Source organism: Podarcis raffonei, chromosome 4, assembly GCF_027172205.1.
Source record: "Podarcis raffonei isolate rPodRaf1 chromosome 4, rPodRaf1.pri, whole genome shotgun sequence".
Classification (NCBI taxonomy): domain Eukaryota; kingdom Metazoa; phylum Chordata; class Lepidosauria; order Squamata; family Lacertidae; genus Podarcis; species Podarcis raffonei.
In genome coordinates, this window is record NC_070605.1 from 47,064,445 (window position 1) to 47,087,190 (window position 22,746).

The 22,746-nt window shown below is 40.5% G+C and overlaps 1 long non-coding RNA gene across 3 annotated transcripts in view; it reads left to right on the plus strand.

Moving 5' to 3' along the window:
• The first annotated feature begins 1,858 nt into the window (after positions 1-1,858).
• LOC128412915 (uncharacterized) overlaps positions 1,859-22,746 on the plus strand; it is a 54,921-nt gene continuing 34,033 nt past the window's right edge. For all 3 annotated transcript variants that reach the window (XR_008330183.1, XR_008330185.1, XR_008330184.1), the window contains exon 1: positions 1,859-1,924. This is a non-coding gene — a long non-coding RNA (uncharacterized LOC128412915). The remainder of the gene's footprint in view (positions 1,925-22,746) is intronic.

A 22,746-nucleotide genomic window follows, 5' to 3' on the forward strand; every position in this document is an offset into this window, starting at 1 on the left:
ACCAATCTCGAAGCTTGTCTTCAAAGAGTCCTCCACCACCACTGTGCCTATAAAACTGGAAGGAAAAGGGGGCCACCCAAAAAACAAGGCAAGAACTCTAGGTTTGTAACGTAAAAGGAAAATTTAAAACCAGGTAAGCATCCCTCAAGGCCTCGCCCTTTACACCACCTTTTCCTAGGGAAATGAGGGAGCCAAGACAGCTGCTACATCCAGCAATGCTCTTCTTAGTAGCGGCTAAGAGCCTCGTACCCACCCCGCTGCTTATTGTGCTGGCCCTTTGGGCCCTGAAAGAACTGGGGCCAAAAGCAGTGCTTGTGACCTTGCCTGATGCTTTCACAACACTGGGCTGAGTTTCACTGCTCTTTTGTGAGGGAAGGCTGAAGATGCAGGTAAATACACTCAACTCTGGTGGGCCTTGGAGTTTACATGACCATGCTGGGTGCTGACACCACGCTTCCTAGCAAGGACCTATGAGCTTCCAGGCTTACAGAATATTTTTAATACGGTAGTACAGTAGCAACATATTTAATCTTACAACAAAACACAGCACTGTGGCATCTGTTGAATTTTCACATATTTGTTTTGTACGATGCCTGATAAATCTAATCTAATTATTATTATTACTAGTACAGCACGATCAACCTTTGTGGAAGACAACAACCCAAAACTTAACTTCAGCAGTACAATAAAGGGAAAATGGCCCTAAATATCTCTGCTTTATGGGATACGGGTGGCGCTGTGGGTTAAACCACAGAGCCTAGGTTTTGCCGATCAGAAGGTCGGCGGTTCGAATCCCTGTGACGGGGTGAGCTCCCGTTGCTCGGTCCCTGCTCCTGCCAACCTAGCAGTTCAAAAGCACGTCGAAGTGCAAGTAGATAAATAGGTACCGCTCCGGCGGAAAGGTAAACGGTGTTTCCGTGCGCTGCTCTGGTTCGCAAGAAGCGGCTTAGTCATGCTGGCTACATGACCCGGAAGCTGTGCGCCGGCTCCCTCGGCCAATAAAGCGAGATGAGCGCCGCAACGCCAGAGTCGTCCGTGACTGGACCTAATGGTCAGGGGTCCTGAAATATACTCAGAGTCGCAAAGTGATTTCATGCTCTTTATTCAGCTCATAGTAGTGAGGAGGAATGAATGAAAGTCCCCTCAAAGTATCTGCTTTATATACATTATTTACACAATGGGCTGCACATGATTGGCTAATTCCAGAATTCTACTGTAAGCCAATCAGGTTGTGGATTCACTTCTATCTGGAGCATGATTGGGTGGTTCCTGCCAACCAATCATACTACTGCATTGTTCTAGGACCAATCAGACTGCTGCATTCTGAATCCTATTGTTCTAGGACCAATCAGACTGCTGCAGTTTGGATCCTATTCAACTCAGTACATAACAGGTCCCTTTACCTTTACCTCTGCTTTAACACCTAAAACAGTTAAAGCAACAGTTAAAACTGTGCATAAAAAATTCTATTGTCAATAAATTCATGGCATTCCTGCTTTACCCAAAACATAGGGCATTTCCCCCACTCCCACAGCCTGTCTGCCTCCTTGGTTTTCTATAGCCAAGGGGAAGGTGTGACATTTGAAAATCCGTTCCGGGTTTTCTAAGAGTTCTTGTTGTATACCAGAATCAAGAGCAGCTTCCATTCCAGGTTTTACTTGGTCACTAGTCATGGAAAGGTATGGTAGGCCTCAATAAACACACTGGGACTAAAGGTGTGTTAACTTGAAACTGGAGTTTGGTTAAGGTTAGTAAAACTGGGCTTTTTTCCCTTTTGCCTTTGTGAGCCTGGGCCCGTCTAGAATCTTAAGTGGTGATTCTTTCTTTCTTTCTTTCTTTCTTTCTTTCTTTCTTTCTCGTCATGCAGAGCAAAGAATTGAGTTTGGAAACAGGTTCTGAAGTCTCTTCTGGAGAAGGAGTCAGGGTAAGTGCTTGCCTTGAACAATTACTAGCATTTCACTGGATCTGTGACAAAAACTATAGCAAATATTTCCTTCTGAATAGAAGATTAGGACTTGCTTTCCTGGGTATTAGCAGCCGTTTCTCGGATCCCCATGGCCCTCTCTTGCCTATTGGCTTGCCTAGTACCTGCCACAGGTGAAACTAAGGGGAGAGGCCCAAGCTCCCATGTGTAACAGTTGTGGAAGCAAGATGGGTGAGAGGAGTGAATTGAAAATGCTCTGTATGTCAGTAAAGGGTTTGGGAAATAGAGGTTGAGGGAGGAAGCAGGTGCTAAGGTTAAGAAAGATAAGGCCAAGGTGAGACGGGCACCTACCTCACTATTCTTACATTATAAACCACCAATTTTCAAGTCAATAATTTTTCCTTCTCCCCCTCTTTATATAAGGAACATTTAAGCCCTCCTTACAATAATGTGATAAATAAACTGAAGTGGATAGCTTTGTACCTGAATCACTTTACTGTAGCAGTTGATTTTATTTTTATATTTTAAACCCACTATTACTTCTAGGAGCTCAAGGTGGCATAAATGGTTCTTCTCCTCCATTTTATCCTCATAACAACCCTGTGAGGTAGGTTAGACTGAAATATTACTGGCCTAGGGCAACTCGGCCAAGCTTCATGGCTGAGTGGGGATATGAACCCTGGTATCCCGGGTCCTAGTCAAACAGTCCAACCACCTACACCACATTGGCTTTCAATAAGAAGCTTTAAAAACACAAGTTGGGGGTTATTTGGATGAAGAGTTCACATTTTGAACTGAAGCTTGGCATTTTTCTATAACTGGAAAAGTTATTTCCTGTTGCATATTCTTTTAGTTGGTTTTTGAATATTCAGCTAACCAGACTGACCATGAAAAAGAGAATATAATCCCCACTTCAGAATGTACTGTTTGTGAGACATGAGGTAATTGTCCCCTGGCACAGTTAGAACTGTAGCATTCAGAAATCCTAAAACATTCCCTGTGGTCTCCTATGAATATTTGTTGACTTTGCATTCAGGACTAATGGAAGCTAGTCATGGAGAAAGAGTTGTAAATCATTTTGACCAAGCTGACCGAAAGAACGGTGCCAAATTTCAGTGTCAGAGTCTCCAGCACACAATCCATGATAAACAAAAATTGTCTTTAGCAGAGAACAAACAAACAACAATAAGGGTTAGACGGAAGTCATCCAACCACAAAGCTATATACAGATGGTTCAGTTTTCCCTTTAGGAGTCCATAACAGAACATTAGTGATTTATCAGTGTGGGCCCACAGTCAAACAACATTAGAGAGGTGTGCTCATCATTCTTCAGTTAAGAGGGGAAAGTTACTAGAAAACACAATCAAGACAGGAATAGTAACAACAAAAAATCCACAAGCTCCAAACCAATGTGCAAAGCAAAATTGAAAATAAAATGTCTCACACACATTCTCAGCTTACTCTCTGTTTACAAAAAATAAATTGTTTAAAGACTCTGTTTTAGCCACTGACTGATATCCCAAGGTCTTTGAGACATCTTGAAGGCTGTGAACATGACCTCTATAACCCAGTCAGTTTATTGTAGGATGTGAGACTGACAAGAGGCTAAGAATCCAATATGGAACATTTCTAGCTGTACTGAAGTGATGTCTCTGCATGGTAGGGAGGTGAGAAAGGAACTGAAAGGTTACAATAAAAAATACAAATACAATAAAAAAATGGCAAAATGCACACTTGCCTGAAGTCTTAGAGATATGGAGTTAAATCTAATATTCCTGCTACTGAATTGTATGTACTTTAGAATTACGCTATACATTTTCCAAATAGAGCTGTATATTAAAAAATAATAATAACAAATACGACTGCTTTAGTTTAATGAAGAATATGTGTCTGGCTGGGGTGGTGCAAATTTATCCATGAGATCTTTTCTAATTCTATGATTGTAATAAGACACTCATATTGAGACTTCACTAACATGGGAAACAGTTTGTTTTTAAGGCTGTTTCCATACTGGGCATTGATTGTGAAATAGCTACAATAACATCTGCACCATGTCATTAACTAAACATCCGCATCTTGTTTCTCCCCCTCCTTCTAGTTCCCACCACCCCCATAGTTAAGAAATTCTGATTTTTCAAACTTAATGGAATAGCTATGATTTCCTCAAGTATGGATGATCCATTTTTTTGCTATTCTGGTCAGATCATAATCTCTATTGATTGCTCAGCAATCTGATTTTAGGTTGTGATCCAGCCATTTCCTTTTCTATGATCCAGCCCTCCTTTCTAGGAGTGAACACTTTCCCTTTAAGTCTTCATTTCCAAATAGCATTGCATTGTGTATCAGTTTCCCCCCTCAAAAAAAATCTCACAAAGAGAGAGTCATGATTGGTACTGTAGTGAGGGAGGTTTACTGTCCCCCTCCCACAATAGTCTCAATGTAAATTACCCCCTGTAGCACCCTTCCTGCACTGCTCACTGAGACAAGCCTATCCCAGCAAGCAGCAAAACATGGGATTTGCTGACAACCTAAATATAAAATCCAATATTTGTAGACCTTAATATCATGGTTGTATACCAGATTCTTCTTTTTCTTGGGGGGGGGCATGTTTCTCATGATTCTATGTGGTCTCACACTCCCCCAATTCAAAATCAGAGACAGACAGGCTGGAGTTAGACTTTGTATTATCATTTTTCGTTTATCAATATATATGTAATCTATTTATACAGGCATGGTATTTGTAAACATATTTTATCTGCTACGCTTGTAACTTGAAATTGAAAAGTAATTATTTTTAAAAAATCTTTGAGATTGTTTTGAAGGTTTTTTAAGTATTTCTGGAAATACCTATTTAAAAAGAGGTGTATGTGTGCTAATTTTATATAATCGATCAGCCTGAGAACCTAGTTGTGACTATAAGCACATTCTTTTAAGTTGTAGACACAGTGAAGATTATTTGAAGGTCAGGATAGGAAAGGGTAGGACCGAAAAACTGCAATGCTCTGAGTGAATTTAGAGATTGGCAGCACCCTTTTCAACAGATGGTGTCCTTTTGTAGATGAGATAGAGGCTCCTTGGGAGCCATTACTCAGGGAACATCAACAAGCCAATTCCTACATCCTTCCTATGCTCCATATTCAGCAGCCTTTGGGGTGCTGCCAATGCTGGAATTTTTAGTCCCACTCAGGACTCAAGTATATCCTACATTCCTTTTGTCTCAGAATAGCAGCAAACTAACATGTTGATTTTTCTTTCTTTTCTAGTAATCATGTCCCCCTTAAAACGTATTGTTTTTGTATTGTTAAGATTTAAAAAAAATATGAAAGGGAAATAAGCAAATAATGGTACAAAAAACGACAGTTTTATAACTACCTGATTGAAAAGAAAATGTATTTCTGGGCAGCTGTGAAACACTACAAAAGCAGTAGCATGCTGTATTGTAGCCAGTCACTTTTATGTTGGATATGGCTTCCAATTCTTGTTATCCTGTCTCTTTCATCAGACAGAATCACATAAGAGCCACCATTCTGAATATAATAAAGATGATATTGCTCTAATTATCTTAAGATTAGGTTCATAGGAAGTAATTGGTGATATATCGGGTTAAGGATGAATGGCTGTTTATATTTAAGGACACCTGCTGCTGCTGAAATTCCTCTTTTAGCTTGTTGCTCTGTAGGAGTCAGATTGGGGCAAATCTAGATGTGACATCAAGGATCCATGACTAGGGCTGGGCGATATCAGCTTTTCAACATCGCGGTGTATTGCCAGCCAAACATTGCAGTTTGGCAATATATTAAAAAAATAGGATGAAACTGCCCCAGCTTTTGCATTGAGAGCTGAGGTGGTTTCACCCAGGCTAGCAGGCTGGGACAATGCAGCTTGCTTGTGCTGCTCAGCTGGGGGTAGAGAAGGTTTCCCCTCTCCCAGCTGAGACAGTCCCGGTGCTCTCGCCACTCGTGCAGGAGCAGCAAGAGCAATGGGGCTGCTTTGCGCAGCTCAGCTGGGTGGAGGGAACATCTCCCCCCAGCTGAGACAGTCCTGGTGCTCTCACGTGAGCATCGGGGTTTCTTTAATTGCTCACTGCGGGGAGCGACAACTGCACTCCCCTCAGCTGAGCAGTTTCAGAGAGCCCCCACCCTGCCACCGGCTTATGGGATCCAGCGCTGGGCTGGGGGCTCTTTAACTGCTTGACTAAGGCAAGGGCAGCTGCACACTCCTCAGTTGAGCAGTTTAAAGATGCAGAGGGAGGAACAAGCTATATTGGTGCCTTGCTGATACAGCTTGTTTCTCCCTCTCCGTCGTTTGAGGGCAGAGTAGGATGGTGGTTTCACTCAGAGATATATCGCTGGTGAAACTGCTGCCTCTCCCGAGTCCCTCTACTAGTAGCAGTCAAGAGTTCCTTCCTCCAGTGGGAGCTTCTAGCAGAGGGACTCAGGAGTGGTGGCGGTTTCACCAGTGATATACCACTGAGTGAAACCGACATCGTGGTCTGCTCCTTATACCGATCCTGGGCGATATATCAATATATCGCTGAGGCCTATCCATGACTGTATTTTCCAATGTATTATTGTAGCATGCTACCCCAATCTGGGAGAAGTGTGAGATTCCAGGGGTTCTAGGTTCATGTTTCCTTTGGAATGAGATGCAGCAGAGACTGTGGTGTCTTTATGATACACAATTTATTTGCACATATATACAACCTGAACCTGTGATGGTGGGGTTCACAGCATTAACACCCCAAGACGGTCTTACTTCTCCTATAGCCGCAGCCTTGGATCACAGCAGAAATCAGCTTTGGCGCTCTCACCCACCCACCCGATCTTGGCGCTACCCACATGACCCATCTCTGTGTTCCTTCCTTCACCCACCCAGCCAATCTTGTTGCTACCCGCCAGCCCCATCTCTGCACTGCTTCACTCACTCACCCACCTGATCTTGGTGCTTTCCACCTGCCCCATATCTGTGCTTCTTTTACCTGCTCACTCCCTACCTTCAGTTGCCACCTCCTGCTCCTCCACCAGCACAGCAGATATATTTCTGGAAGCCGGCTTCTGGAATTGCTGTGACGGAAGGAGGAGGAAGAGTAGCAATGTGAGAGGGGACAAGGTAGGTTTTGCTTTTGTTTTTTGGTCCCACATTCTAGTGTGAAGCCAATTGACTTGTGCCACAACACAGAAGCAAAAAACAACCGTCTTTTGGTTCTACCCTCTGGCATGGCCAGAGCATGGGAGCCAAAACAGGACAATTGGGATCAGAAGCTGGGAAGGCTGCTCTCAATCCCGCTTTAACCAGGACACTTGGAGGTTATACAATATTTTGATTTTAGCTTATATGTTGCACTTAGTAACCTCAACTGAGCCTATATTGTCCTTATACAAGTTATTTTGTAGTTTTGAGTTGTAGCTATGTCTCGTTTAGAAAACTGGGCAGATTTTTAACCGGTTTTAAACTGCACTGAAAGCTGAAACTTCTGCATTTTTCACTTTTTAACCTAAAACACTGAAGCACTTGATCTAAATGCTGTGTGTCAAACATGATGAACTTTAAAAAAAGCAATACACAAATATTTTTGGCCAGAGGTGATAGAGAGTGAAAAACAAACAAACAACATATATGTATATGATGGGCAACAAACGCTCTCCTTGTAGCCTTGAATTCCTGTAAAAATCAGTTACCTGCCTGTAGCTTACATTTCTTTTCTAGATGGCAGATGCTCAGGAGCACATTATTATAGCTCTGAGGTGAACCCTCCCTAAGCATATTTGATATGCTGACACAAGCATACGAGGTATATGTGTAAAATATATTTTAAGTCAGCTCCCTCTGTAGTTCAAAACAACCCAGGAAGGAATCAGATGTCAGATATTGTGCGATTTGGTTCTAGCACTAAAAGCACCGAAAGGACAAAAAACAGCAATTAAAGCCACTATTCCAAACCCACTATTATCCAGACTCAAAAATATTATTGAAGAAGTGGATAGACAATATAATACTCTGCTTGATAAAGACTGTGACTTATCAACTTTGCTTCTCATACTAATAGTGTGCAAAATCAAGAATAACTACATGCAAGGGTGCAGTCTGCTATGCTCCCAGCTTGCAATACCTAATGCAAGCTACTCATGGGAGAGTGATTTGTTAGGAGGAAGCAAAATAATCCCTATTATATTCTCCTCTTCCACAATATGAAAATAGAAACTAAGCCTAGAATTGTAAAAGATACTCAGGAATGTCTTTGAGTAAACATTCACTCGCTACCCCTGAAAAGCAAAGAAGTTTATGATTGCAATACTATACCATATTTACCAGGGATTAAATCCTATTAAAGTCAATGGAGTTTGCTTTGTATTTAGCTGGTAGAGGATTGCAATGTAAGAAATTTACTTGGTGTAATAATCAACTTTCTCCCCCCCCCCTATAGTCACTTTAAACTCCAAAGTATTTTCTTTGTTCTTTCTTTTTCTGTAACTCCCTCCAGATTAAATATTTTAGGCAGATTGTATTTGTAAAAGAAACCTAATAAATCACCTTTAACATGGTGATTTTCCCACCTTGGTTGTCAGAGAGCAACACACTGTGTTGTCGTAATATTATACCATCTTTTAAAAGATGACTCCATCTGCATTGTACATTATCACATTATATGCATCATTACACTGTAACCATAAAAATGAAAATGAAAATATGATAAGGCCTTAACATCTTTATAACAATTTCAAGTTTGTGGGCATGTGAAAAGCAATTCTCATTTGCAGGAGGTATATTCATTTCTAAAAAATAATGACCTAAAACTGATAAAAAGTACAGGCATTGAATGTGTCTGCTTTGCAATTTTGCATGTTTCTGCCACAGGCTCTGGATATCAGTTGTAATGAAAAAAGTATGACAGCTCTCCAGTAGAAAGAGACATTTGCCATAGCAAGGTGGGGAAAGAAGGTACTCCCAAGGTTTCAGGAAGAATCGCAGGCCTCAAAGGATACTTGGAGCCTGTAGCCTTTGGAACAATATGTGTGGTGCTCAAGTATAGTATAGCCATTTTGAAAGTGGTGCAGGAAGTAAAAGAAGATAGATGGACAGAGGCAAGGACAGAACAGTAGGCCCTCTAACTCCTCTATATGAATCAGTTGCTTGTTTTATGTTGGGAGTTTCTTCTTTGATTAAACACACTGACTCATGAAATGATTTTGTGGGACTTGGGTGTGCTCAAGATCTCATTAGATTTTCAGGAGAGAGCCAGGAATTGTTCCTTTATAAGGCTTTTTTAGACATCCAAGATGTTGACTGTTGCTGCTGAAGGCTTGTTACGGGGAGCTATGTGCCTCGTTGGGAGGAGGTGAAAATTTAAGTTTCATCAGAATCTTCTTTTCCCTTTTGGGATCTTCTTGGGTAGACTCCAGAGAGCTAGTGGTTTCTGCCTTGGTTTAAGGAAGCATGAGACAAGTTTGTTGGCCGCTTTTTGTATTCTAATATTTTATTTTTCTTATGATTCAGGCCTAAGGGGCACCAAAGTAAGAGCAAGGCTTTTAAGAGCATACAAGGTAATGTGTGCAGGTGCAATGAATAGGACTGTAAAGGAGAAAGTCACTTGGAAGTAAAGGCATAGGGATAGGTCAGGGAAAATGTGTAGAAAACTTTAAGGTAAGGAAAATGAATTTGGTTGATATATGAGGGGGTGGGAAGTATAGAGATCTGAGGAACAGTATCACATGGCTGTAATCATAGATGGATATCACTGGGCTAAGCTGAACTTCATATCCTCCATAGACAGTAGTTGTGGTGACGAGTAGAGTACCCTGTGTTAGTCTTTGTTGTCTCAATGAAGTCTGTAGTTCAAATTATTAATGCTGAAAAATATTTAGGGTTTAGCTTCCAGCTGCTTGCAGTGGAGACTGGGGGAAGTAAACAAATAAGCAAGAAATGCATACGATTAACAAGTCTTGCTTGCAAAGAGAATAATAATTTGGAAGCTGTGGCTCTTTTGGAAACAGTCATAACTTGGAATTTGTCATACCCGCTGAATTGTTTTGCAAGAGCAAAAATGGGCTTCCTAAGAAAAATCAGTGAGCATTGATTATGAGATGTGCAAGGCCAAATGTATTCCATTATTCTGCATGATAGATAAACAGCAACATCTATGGCATTTAATAGAAATGTACCCCAAGCCTGCAGTCCAGCAAGGGCTGTAGTATGCGCGCGTGTGTGTGTGTGTGTGTGTGTATATATATGCTGTTCCTACATATATGGGTCTGTGTGCTTCAGGGGAGTAGCCCATTTTGCTCACACACTTGATTTATTTACTTGGGATATTTAAATACCTGGGAAGATTACAATAAAAATCTAGGGGGGGGGGAACGCCATTTAGCTAAAAAGATTATAAAACAATAAATTTCAGTAAATTTCAGGCAGCACAAAACAATCACAAAGTGCATAAAATGTTAACAGGTGTTACTTCCTAGTTAAATTTGGTATAAATACAAAATTAAAGGGGAAAAAAGATTAAAAGGCTTGCTCGGCACCAAAAAGAATGATGAAATGGTTATGAGGCAAGTGAGGTGAGCATTCTGTAACAGGGGTGCTCCCACTGAGAAGCCCTTTGTCTCAGACCTGCTCACCTACCCATTGAAGGCTTTCTACACTCATCCCTTTGTGCACAAATAGGTGTACCATAATTGAAGTTAATGGTGCAGCTCACAGGAATGGCAACACAGCACTTGTGCATCACACACATCACACACAAGGAGGGGGAGATTGCGGCCTGAGAAGGATTTTGAAGCACTTTTATAAGTCCATCCAAAGCAAAATCAATAGAGTTATGCACCGTTACCCTGCTTTTTTTCATTTAAGTAGCTATTTTTTATATTGGGGATAATATTTTAGATACTTTTATGTTACAATTCATATTTAGAACTTTGAATTAAAAGATGTTAATATGTTAAACTTATTTTCCATCATGCTGGACTTTGTCAGGTAGCCTAATCCAATGTCAATAATAAATAAATAAATATATAAGAATAAGAATCAATGAACATTTCAAAAATTAGTTTTTTTAAAAGTCAGTGTCTGTTGAAGTAGACATGCCACCAGTTGACAGTACCTAAAGTCCCAATCTATATACTGTACAGCAGAGGGTGCCCAAACTTTTTTCAGACGGCCAGATATGATGAAGTGAACATGCGTGAGGGCCAACCAAAGTTGCTTTTTTAGGATTGAAGTTCTTTAGCTACCGTGGAAGCTAAAGGTGTCTTGGTTTTGACCATCCAATGCTTTCTTGTCATTTTGCCACATTCTGAGCTAGTTGTAGGAGGCTAGCACCACATGCTGAACACAAGTTGGATGAATACAGGGTGACAGAAAGGATCATGTGAATAAATCCTCATACTCTGTAAATCAGTTATTTCACTGCTCATTCACTTAGATTTGCTTGCACCACAGCCATAGATAGCAATCTAATACAAGTCATTCCCATATTGGAAAAAAATTCTTGCTCAATGTACTCTAGTGATTAAGACATGCCATTGCTTCTATGCACTGATTTAAAATGCATAGAGAATCAAGAAGAATGTCATGGCTGAAACAACTGAAACATAAAGAAACAAAAGTTAGTGATTCTTATCAACTGGGTTTCCCATCTGTTTATGCTGCAGTGTACATGTGTGGGATAGGAATGGACAATAAAGATGAGGTACTTCTGTGCATTTTTAAAAATAAGTTATTGGTGATAAAAGCATAATTATTCCTCTTTTTTCTGTCTGGACAGCTGTGTTGGCCCACTAAGAAGCATCAAATGAATGGTCATCTTGATACTCTAATGTTAGATAATTTCCTTTGCCCAGGTGGTATTAATAATCATTAGTCTGGTACAGAGAACAACAAAAGGAAGTCCATCAAAGATTAATCACTGGAATTAAGTTTGTAGTAGGTTTTCTAGGGAAAATTGAAGTCTGTTGGAAAAGTGTTTCAACCAGAGATAATTATTCTATTTTTGAAAGAGATGAGGTGAAGAACTGAATGACCACAAACAATAAAATATATTATCCTCTTGCTCCATCATCAAATGACTCTCGTTAGGTCCAAGCGAAAGGGCTTTATCAAAGCTGCTTTCTGAATTCAGAGCTTGCATCTGTCTGCTGCATCAAAAAGGAAGAGAGAGAGAGGAAGCTCATCCATGTAATTGTACTTCCCATTAAATTTGCAGGCACATTTCATCTTTGCCATGTGGTGATCCTAAATTAGCAGGATCTACAAACAGAAGCTGAACTTATTACTCTGAACAAAAATGAGTCCAAGTTTAGCATCCATGAGCAATTCATTGCCCCATAATTATATCAAATGTGAAAACCGTCCATTGTTTACAAAAGCTGCCACTGCTGTCACAGGCACAGCCCTATCATAAGCAAAAGAATTAGATTTTTCCAAATTACTTTCAACTGGTTGAGCAGCAGAGTCCTTCTATCTGTTCAACACATGAAGAGAGAATCATTCCAAAGTGTGATGTGCTTTTGCAGGTTTTAATACAGCTGATCTAAAATTTGAGAAAAAGAAAGAAAAAACAAACTTGAGTAAAGGTTCGAGCATAATTAGATATTTGTGTTTGTCTATACATGCCTAATGTTGCATCTCAGTTTTCAAAAATGCCAGTAATCAGGTTAGTATAAGATAAATATAGTTGCAAAAGATTCAATGTAAACAGATTTTTAATAACCTAAAAAGTTTAGGTATTTTATAAATGTGGTGTGAAAACCACCATACAATTTAATATTTATTACATTGAAATACCTTTCTCTGTGGAGTTCAAGGCAGTGAGCATGAACATGCCCTACTTTTCTTCCAATTTGATGTAAAGGTTCCTGAAGTTTAAGGAGCAGTTTTGCCCTGTGTGTTGATACCATTAGACTCAATTTTGAATCAAGATTGATTAGCCCATTCTAAACTGCAAAAAGTGGACACCTCCAAAGATAACGTGACCCAGTTTGGCACAATGGCTCCTAGGATGGAGGAGTGAGTTTTGATATATCTTTGAATATTATTGGATGGCATTTTGAATCAAAATGGAGTGCTGAACCTTTCAAAGCTGCAGTGATTTTAACCAAATTTGGCATGAAAGTAGGACTGTGCATCAGATTTGGCCTGAGCTTAAACCAAATTAGGCTGATATCAAGCCAAACTAAATCATTCCTTTTCCACAGTGGCAGCAGAGCAAAAATTTGACACGAAGGGTGACAATAGGCTGCATCTCTTTCCAGTCATGAAAAAATGCACAGGCCTCAAGGTAACTTGGGCTGCCAGAGAGGGATATGCAGGTGGATTTCCTGGCCTCTCCCACCTCTCTCCTCCCTACCACGAGGTTCAAACAGCATTTGGTATCCTCCCTGACATTGGGGCCAAACGAAATGAGATGCCGTTCATGACAGACTCAGAGGTGTAGCAAAGTCAGGTGGTACCTGGTGCAGAATTTTTTTTTTGTTACCCCCTTCATTGAAATTATTAAAAGAAGGAAAAATAGGGTGCTTACAGTTGCAAGTGTTATTTGCTGGTTTATTTACTTAACATTGTGAGCATAAGCAGTTAAATCCCCCCCAACTTTGTTCTCACACCCACCTGCGCTCCAGGGTTTGGGTCCTGAGTTGAGGAAGCTTTTGCTTCTCTCCTTCCCTCCCACCTCCGCTTGTTTGCTTGCCTGCCTCCTTCCAATCCTCTCCCTGCCCGCCTGCCTGCCTCTTCCAGCAGCCTGGGAGTGCGGGGGAATGGCGCACCCCCCGCCTGCAACTCCCAAGCCTCCCCCGAGCTGTCAAAATGAAGGGTGAAGGGGGGAAGGCTACTGGCAAAGCTCGGGGTAGGCTTGGGAGTTGCGGGCGGGTGGCACACCGAATGTCACCCCCCTCAGCGATGACACACGGGGCGGTTCGCCCCATCACACCCCTCTTCTTACGCCTCTGGACAGACTAGGACTGGGGTGGACTGGCACATTATTCATTTAAGATATTTTCCATGGTCGGGGGTAAATGTGCTAAATGACACTACTGTCTCACATAACAGCTGCATACTAGAGGATGAAAATGTACTACCACTATACACTGCAATACCCGATAATTCCATGTAGACACATGAAGTAGGCAATTCCCCCCCCTTTTTTCTTTACCAAAGCTCCCTTGGGTGGCTAATTGGTAGTCAGCTGACTACATGAAGCAGTAAAAAATTCCTAGGCCACTACTACTTCCTGCAAAAGGAGCAAGGGAAAACGTGAAACTGGAACAAAGAAGTTTTCAGGTAGCAAACTTCCATAGCCACAACTCCAAGCATTTTAGTCATACCACTTATATTAAATTCAACATATTCTTATATGCAGGTGTCCACTTGATCAGGTTAATAGCCCCATCCAGTCTTCAGTTCCTAAATCATTTGTGCTCTGCAAGAAAAGAGCTGTCCTTGTGATGTAATTTAAAAGATAAAGGAAAACAGAGGCAAGAAGAGCTGTAAAAAACCTATATGATTTAAGCGGTTAATCAGTAAAAACTCTGACATGTACGCACAGGAAGTTTTGCATCTGCTAGCATAATTCTCAGCACTAAAATAATCCACCAATAGGAATGGAGAGAAGTTACGTGATGAATTGCTAGCAGCTGCATCTTAACTGCATAGTCAGGATTTTATAATAAGCCTGTAGGTAGTGCATCTCTGCATATATTTTTCTTTGGGATACCAAAAATATCCTTTCCAGTGAAAGGCTTCAAAAGGCTACATCAGCTTGTAATAGTTTCTTTCTCTCTCCATCCTTATAGCAAGCACGTTAAAAATGCAAGTCATAGCAAATGCCAGTTATTCAGGCTGGGATATGTCAGCACCCTGATAAGTGTAGCACATAGTGATTTTGCACTAGCATGTGAAGAGCTTATACTAATATGGCAGAGTGATCTATTTGTACAATATTTTTAGAATGAAGGAATCTAGTTTCTTTATTCAGACCTAAAGCTTACTTTATGACGCTGAGGTAATTACTACAATTGACTTTGGGTGAATGATGCATGCTGCCTGCAATCCTCTGTCCATACACATGAGGCTAAGTTGCATCAAGCACGTCTCTTAATTGACCGGGAAACAAGTCACAGAGTGCTTGCAGGTGGAGCCCAAGGCATGATAAAGTTGCAATAAACACAGGGCAACCAAATAGGGATTGAAACAGGCCACAACTTTATTGATTACAGACCTCAGCAGATTTTGGCGTAGGCACTGGGTGTATATTCTGAATAAACTAGTGTGTATCCAAATAAACATAGCCTGCCATTTCATGCTCGGCTTCCACTGAAGTATAGTTTTCATGGTCATAAAATGCTGTATGCAGTTGTGTATTTCAAGTATGTACCATTTAAATCAAAACAAGAACACTTTCTTAAATGAGTGTAAGCCATTGCAGAAGAAACAAATATGGTCATAGCAGGAGGAATGTAGCTTTCAGCAAAAATGTAACAGAGGAAGAACTTCAGGCAGTAATCTATTTACAGATGTGAAAGGCTGGGGGCAGGCAGGGGTTGCATCCAGGAGCATTTTTATAAAGTGTTGTAGAGGACCTGAGCCCTGGGTTTTCTGTGGTGGGCTTGGGATATCTGGCACTTTCCTCCTCATAACTTTTTTTTTTTACAAAATTGCTTGCAGGTTGCTGAGTACACCAGCCACCCGCCATTGTAATTTCCCAGAGGATCTATACATAAGAAATTAGCACATGCAAATTTGTGCCATGGGCCTGTGCTCCAAGTACCTAACAGTGGCACTTGCATCATCTTTATCTGGAAGCTGATTCACTTTCAGCCTGTTGATCCTCATGACCATGGGTAGGCAAACTAAGGCCTGGGGGCCGGATCCGGCCCAATCACCTTCTAAATCCAGCCCGCGGATGGCTTGGGAATCAGTGTGTTTTTACATGAGTAGAATGTGTCCTTTTATTTAAAATGCATCTCTGGCTTATTTGTGGGGCCTGCCTGGTGTTTTTACATGAGTAGAATGTGCACTTTTCTTTAAAATCCATCTCTGGGTTATTTGTGGGGCATAGGAATTTGTTCATTCCCCCCAAAAAATATAGTCCTGCCCCCCCCCACAAGGTCTGAGGGACAATGGACTGGCCCCCTGCTGAAAAAGTTTGCTGAGCCCTGCTCATGACTATGATATCCAGCCTTTCTTTCAGTACCAGAATTTCATGCTCTGTTTTTCCTTACCACAGCTCCAGAGTTCACTTGCCAAGCTAATTTGAAATGCTGTGGGTTTTCAGTCCCCACCTCCATACAATGTGTGGAGCTGTTGTTTGCTGAAAGAAAGTGAAACATCCTGGTGCTCAACATGCAGAGTGTTTTTTGTATGGCAGCCTTTACTTGTTCTGCTGATAAGAAGATCCATTGATAAAAAATGGAACTTGCTTAGGGTCACAGTGGAAAATAGGGGAGCAATCAATCTCTCGGGTGTATTAGACTCACAGTGTTGGGAAGGTTGAAGAAATGATTTAGGAGCAACTACTGGCAGAAATCTAGCATCTCTGGTTAAAATGTACTGTATGTTTAGTCCCCGTCCCCCGCATTACAGAGCAGGATTGTTCCTGCATGAATTATTCAAAATATAGCCAATGGAAGAAAAGCTTTTCTGTCACACATTTCAAAGGTCACAATCTAAAGCTGCTTACACTAGGACTAGCCCATTAAAGACCAGAAAAAAAGAAAGTAAATATTTTACATTCTGCACCATCAGTGCATTTGCATGCAATAATTTCTTCCTGTAGCCAAATTACTACAGTGCCCTGCTGACAAAATATTTTCAAAGTCTGTTTGAATGGCCTCAGCTTTCTGTCTTTCTTTTCCAGGTGGTTGCTTTGGATCCATGTGGTGCTGGGTTCTGCTGTTGTGTTTGTCTAACTAGGCAGTTTTCATTTCCCTAATGCCTTTAGTATGTTAGTCAATTCCAGCATTCAGTTTTTCCTTTGTTTTACCACATAGACAGATTGCTGGGGAAATGGAGATTTAAATAAGTCACAGAAACTCTCCAACACAGATGACATAAAATCCACTTACAGAAGTAAATCATGCCCCTTGCAAGTTAATGTTCTGCAGTAATGAGAAAACCTGAAGTCAATCGTACTAACGAAAGATCATAGCATGGTATCTTCATGAGCTATAAAAAAAAACACAATGGAGAAAGCACAGCACTCATTAATAGGCCAATAGCTCTGGAAGCAAACAGAATGTGCAACTTGAAGTGATAATGGCTGGCCAGATATGAAATTTGGAATTTATTACTTAACGTTTATACAAAGATGATGGGAAACCAAGAAACAAAAATCATTTTATAAATATTTTGTTTTCCATAAGGGAGGCCCCATTAGCTAAAGTGGTACCTCAGGTTAAGAACAGTTTCAGGTTAAGAACAGACCTCCTGAACGAATTAAGTTCTTAACCCAAGGTACCACTGTAATGCAAAAAAACAACAAGAGCAAACAAACACATAAAAAGGACAGTTTAGGTCTGCTTCAGTTGAGAAGGAAAACTGAAATATACTCAAAGTCACGTTTGAATTTCATGCTCTTTATTCAGCTCATAGTAGCAATGAATGAAACTTTCCCCAAAACGTCTAGCTATATATACATTATTTACACAGTGGGCCCCACATGATTGGCTAATTCCGGGCTGCTCCTGTAGACCAATCAGGTTGCTGATTCACTTCCACCTGAAGCTGGATTGGGTGGCTCCTGCAGACCAATCAGACTGCTTCATTCTGGATCCTAGTGTTCTAGGATTCAGCTCAGTACATAACAAAGATAGTATCAGTGCCTTTACAGGAGGGCTCCCCAGCACCCTTGGCTTGAGATAATCTGACCAAAAAGCTGCCTATTTTCCCAGGGGTTTTGCAGTTACGGTTAAAATCTCTTCATGCAAGCTCCTTACATGGAAAAGGCAACCCTGTGTCTACAGTAACATAGGAAGCTGCAAGAGCATGTCTACCTTTTCATTTTAGCCTTAGATTTTGGTAACACCCCAAAGAACAAACATTCTAAAGTAGTTTTTAATGGCATATCATCTTTCCGTGAAGGAAACTGCTAGTCACATGAATAATGAGGTCAGTGCTATGCTGATATCATGTTACATAAAGGTGGGGGAGGGAGGAAGAAGCTGTAATGGAGATTTATGTATACTTAGCACTTCCCAAGATTGGGTGGTAAAATAATATTTACAAAGTGATGGTCATCCATGGTAGGGGAAATGTAACTACTGTCAAGAGTGACAGACAACGAGTTTCTACTGTATGAACGTAATTGTACAAAGACAGCTGACGTTGCTTTGAACCTTTATTCTAATCATCTAGAAGGGCGGGGGATATAGTTGCCTTGGTCTGAAATGAGAAAAAAGTATAATTGAAAACTACAAAACGTGGCAATAGGTTCCAATAGAAACAGTATTGTATAGAGATTTTAAATGGTGCCAAGCTCCTGTTATATTGACTACTCTGGAAGAACTGTTCCCTTTGCAAACAAGTGGGCATTCTGTTAAAGAAGTAAAAAATCTGAAGCACCACTCTTTACTAGAGTAAGTCAGTGTGGTTCTATAAGCATATGCCATTAATTTCTTTCAGGTGAGACTATGGTCTTTCTAAATGCTTGGAAACAGAATGTGATTAATACTACACATTTCTGTATAGCCAAGTGTAGCTGCATTTCTCTTTCCAGACTATGTGCAGCATTTAAACCAAACAACAGACAGCCACATTCTCTTGTACATACTACAGTGTAAAGTACATACAGTCTCTATATGTGAAACGGCTTTCTGCATTCTGTTCAAAAAAGGGCAAGGTTTTAAACTGAATTTTCACATCTCCAGCCATTTGCATTCTTACTTCTGCTGTCACCCTCTCTGCTTGATGAAATCAGCATCTATTGCTGTTTCTAGCTGATAGCTACAGATCAGTGCAGTTCAGACATCATCTGATCTACTGAGATGGCACTAAATGGATGTGGTTGCATGGCCATGTAGAGTTGTAGTTTTGTGCTACAGCTAAAAGCCCATTGTCTGCTTCAGTGGAGATATAAACTGAAACAGCTGATAGAGTGCAACCTCATTTGAATACTTAAACACCCTCCCCATTTGAGCAGTAACTAATTTGCATAACAACACTCCTGTTCGCCGTCTATTACTTAAATGATGACTTGTGGAACATAGTTCACTAAGCACCGTAATAGGTATAAAGCATCCACTTGCAATCGTACCTGTAGCTGAAATCTCTACAGTAGAATTAAGAAATCTAAAACAATGTGCAGACCTCCATTCAAATTGAGAATCTATCCAGGCATAGTGTAAAAGTATGTGAGAAAGAGCGCGCACAGAATAGCAACTAGGTTCTAGAACCCATTCCAATCAGTGTTGGGGTGGGGTTTTTTGGGACATTCGTGAAATTTTCTGGAGTATGCTGGCTTAATGGGTGTCTTGCTGACAGTTCATTGAGAACTGGAAGAAAAACTGAAAAAAATCCAGAGAGACCAAAAGGGGAAAAAGAAGAAGAAAATATTAAAATAATCAATGTTGGATGTGAATGGGCCTTTTCAATGGTGGTTCCCCGTTTGTGGAATGCTATAGCCAGGTAGCTTTGCTGGTGCCATTGTTATATATCTTGAGACACCAGGCAAAAACATTCCTTTTTAACCAGGCCTTTGGCTGTTTACTATCTAGGCCATTTTAGAGAAGGTGTATATGTTTTTAATGTATTATTTTCTCTGGTTTTGATGCATGTATGAAGTTCTTTCATTTTTTGTAAGTTGTTTTGATTTGTCATGACAAAAAAGCAACTAATAAATTTAATTAATATTAATAATCTGAATTAATATAATACTGATATATTAAAAACCAGGATTGCATTACCAGAATAAACTAGACATAAGTGCAAAGGCTTTAGCAAACTGGGCTGCACTAAATGATTCAGTAAAATTGGCTCTTAGAGTAGCTCTGAATGTTTTTCAAATTGGAACTTTCAGTAAAGGCTGTGCCTTGATGAATGCACAAAAACTTTCAATTACATGCACAACTCTGTGTAACATAGGGATTTGGGGTTGGGCGGTTCTCCAAAGAAGAAGGTTAATTTATCTTTCTTACTAGGCATCAATGAAGCCATACCTCTTGTTGACACATGCTACCTAGAGCCAAGTTATGAGTAATGGCTTTCAGCCAGGATACAAATATGGTCCGTTTGGAACCATAATTTGCATTCCTCAGTTCCTCCTTTGGAGAATATCTACTCTCAATAAACCCTCCATCCTGATAAACAATGCACCTCATTACATGCCTGTAATGTTTTCTTAACTCTATATCTATTTCCATGAAGACTGAACTCAGGGAATCTTGGGTTGGAAGACCAGCCACATACACTCCCCTTCTGTATTCCAACTGTTAGGAGGGTAGCTCATGTGGGGGAATGGCAGGGGATGCATAGCTTTCTATCTCTGTGTGGGCAAGTACATACATATACATATACATATACATATACATATACATATAATTGTTTTTAGACAGGATAATTTTTTTAATGTTATGTACTGTAGTTTACCTTTATGCTTACAGAATAATACAAAAACATTTCATTGCAATGCTGCATTTAATACATAATGTCAGTAGGAAAATTCTAGGTCCTAGAGAATGTAGCACATCATTCTCATTGATGCCTACAGTAAATATCATTTCATGTAAATATTGTTTTGACATTTGCCTCACTAAGCATGTGTGCATTTTAAAAATTAAATCTTAGGTTTTCAGTCCTATAATTTAACGTACTATTGATAGTGTCTTTTATGAAGGACTTTCTTTTGAGAGTAATACGCTTAAGGGCTTGGGCTCCCCTCCAGTTGCTTGTATATCAGCTCCACTGGTGGTCATCTTTTTTTCATCACCATCTGGAGGTCCATTCATTTACACTTTAGTTTCTGCTCGTCCTGATTATAGTATCCCACTGATCCTGTCCTGCACCTTTTGCTTTTTAACAGGATCCCCCTTCTGTGCTCTGACACTATAAAGCAGTTAATAGCACATGATTAGCTTGTACATCAATACATGGGTCTTTTGAGGACTGAAATTGGTCTTCATCTTCTTTGGCTTCGGAAGACAAAGATATAGCCTATAGAACCAACAGCTTCCCTTGGGTATTAAGAGAACAGTCGAAGTACAGAAAGCTGAGTGATTTCAAATAAACCTATTGGATGATACAGTTCCATAGATGATAAAGGTCTGGTGTTGCCTTTATATCTACTGGTTGCATATTATGTGTTTCTTGAGTACAAAATTACTATATAAAATATTAATATATTGTATGCAACTAGGCAGTTATAACTATGCTACTGTGATTGTGCAGGAATGCTCTACATATTTAGTAACCGGCATATTTCCCTTGATATTACACTGTTTTATTGTGTTGTAAAGGGTGAGTAGAATTAATAGCTTTTGGGCTACTTATAGGACAAAACCAATCATTGTTATGGAGATTTAGACTTATGTCTTGCAAGGCAAAATTTGATAGGCTTAGGGTCTTCCCCTGCCTTAAATCTCTCATTTAACAGAAGGACTTCATCTTTTCATGTCAACCACAGTGAATCCTTTGATCAAAATTCTTGTTCTACAATATTATGTTAAAAAAACCCACCAAGCCAACCACCACTCTCTGAAGGTAGAGTGGCATTTATAAAATATTTCCACCTGATTCTGAGGTCTTTTTCTTGTGTAAAGTTCTATTTAAGAGTGTCTTCAGTTGTTATATTTAAGAGTGTGACTAAGGTGAAGTATGAATCAGAAAAATGCAGGACAAAATTGGGGTTTTGTCCACTGTGTGCAGAATTGCTTGTGGCATTGTGCTGTAAGCCTACATTTTTGGCTCCTTGGGCCAGATCCTTAACAGGACTGACCTTGTGGGCTAAGTTTGACAGGTTGGCAGGGCTGAGTACATGTCAATCACATAACATCATTATGCCATCACTTGATTGACAATTGGGTGCCCAACTCTCACAATCCTTTGTGTGGGGTTTCCAGGTGCTAGACATCCAGCTGGCTGTTAGACACTTGGGAACCTGCAGTGGTCTGGAAGCTCAAACAGGAGCATAGGAACTGCCTTAAATTATTTTTCAAAAGCGCTCTTTGAAGCAGCTCTGTGTTACTCCTTTAAGCAGGCAGGTGGCACGGGGGAGGGCAGGTTTGAGGGAGAGGAGAAAAACTTATATGGCACAGGCTCCTCTTCCCTGCTCACCCACTTGCTGAATGAAGTATGGAGCTGTTACAAAGAGCACTTTCGCAAAGGCCTTTAACCTCTGTCCATCAGCTGATGAGTGGAGATGAAATCCTGCTGCTTTTGTGATTTTGTTCTCTGCTGGGAATAGGGCACACAGCCAATGCACGTTTAACCCTGTCCTCCTGTCCATTAGCTTGCATCACCAGTGACACTAGCTGATGGGTGTGATTTGGGGAAAATAGCATCGTGGGCCAATTAGACCTCAGAACGAGCGAAATTTGGCCCACAGGTTGAAATTTCCTCACCCTTGAGCTATGATATAGCACAGGATGGGAGCAAATGTTACCCAGTAGAAGGCAAACAGGGATTCTTGCCTAGTTGTCAGCACTATAGGTACTAGACTGGAGCTCAGGATAGAGAGGGAAAAATATATTTCCGCATTACCAACACAACATGGTTCTTTCTGCACCCTAACCCTGTGCAATACGTGAATGTTACTCAGTTTTGTAGGGCTGACCTACCCTAACACATCACTGAAAGGGAGGCCCAACTACACACACAGCATGCAAATGAGGCTGCAGAGTTAT